General features: G+C 48.4%; 1 protein-coding gene across 1 annotated transcript in view; it reads left to right on the forward strand.

The window, feature by feature from the left end:
• The window catches only part of obscnb (obscurin, cytoskeletal calmodulin and titin-interacting RhoGEF b), a gene marked incomplete at its 3' end in the record, with an annotated part of 61,973 nt that overhangs the window by 28,255 nt on the left and 32,509 nt on the right, over positions 1-1,209 (forward strand). The gene's annotated exons all lie outside the window — the stretch shown is intronic.

Consider the following 1,209-nt stretch of genomic DNA (forward strand, 5'->3'; position numbering starts at 1 on the left):
GGGAGGAGGCCCCGGGGAAGACCCAGGACACGCTAGAGAGACTATGTCTCTCGGCTGGCCTGGGAATGCCTTGGCATTCCCCCAGAGGAGCTGGAGGAAGTGTCTGGAGAGAGGGAAGTCTGGGCATCTTTTGCTTAGACTGCTGCCCCCGCGACCTGGTCCCGGATAAGTGGAGGAAAATGGATGGATGGAATGGATGGATGGTTAAAGTTGCCTGCAGCGATTAATACAGCATCGGGGTGTGCTGTCTCTAGCACGTTGATGACATCATAGAGTTTGCTGAGAGCCGCAGAGGGATTAGCTCTTGGGCTAACATACACAGCAGCAAGAAATGCAGCACTATGCTCTCAGGCTAGATAGTAGGGCCGGCATTTCAGCAATAAAAACTCTATGTCTACGTCTGGCAAACAGTGCTTATAAACAGTCCGTACATCTCCACACCATGAGTTATTAATGAACACACACCATCCCCCTTTACCTTCCCTGAAGCAGCAGTGCAATCACTTCAATGTACAGAATGTGTTTGTAGCTGAATCGCTGAGTCTGGAACTCTGTCAGAAAGCCAAGTCTTGGTGAGAACTAGAGCACAGCATTCGCTGATTTCCCGTTGTGTTGTAATCCTAGCCCTTAGCTCGTCCAGTTTGTTTTCCAGAGACTGTACGCTAGCTAGGAAGAGGCTGGGTAATGGCGGTCGGGTAGCGCGAGCTTTTAGCCTAGCATGGAGTCCTCCTCATCTGCCTCGTTTGCGTCTCCGGGTTGCTCTCCTGATTTCAGCCTGCTCGCTTGTGCCTGGTGCTCTGGGGGCTCCCCGTGGGCGATGGTGGCTTTCCTCGCCATTGTTGTTATTGTCGCCGGAGCGAAGAATGAGTTGTAGCTCCGGTGGTATGAAACCAGTAAATTCCCAGTGGCTTTGTGAGTTGGCGATATCCAGCAATGCCTGTCTGTTGTATGTAAGCAGTGCATGACATTTGTGCACTGCAGAAAAAGCAAAAAAACACAAAAAAGAAAACGAAGAAAAAGAGTGGAATGCACAAACATGTTCGCCTCGGTGGGCGCCATGTTGTTGTGTGATTTGGAGCCATCATGTCATTACAGATGATAAATTGTCAGTGTTTGTCTACTGTGTTTTATATTTGACCTGTTTTATACAGAAGTGTAATTTTTATATTTTATATCATGGTATGCCATGATCACTAACCAACTAATCAA

Source organism: Monopterus albus, unplaced genomic scaffold, assembly GCF_001952655.1.
Source record: "Monopterus albus unplaced genomic scaffold, M_albus_1.0 scaffold28.1, whole genome shotgun sequence".
NCBI lineage: Eukaryota > Metazoa > Chordata > Actinopteri > Synbranchiformes > Synbranchidae > Monopterus > Monopterus albus.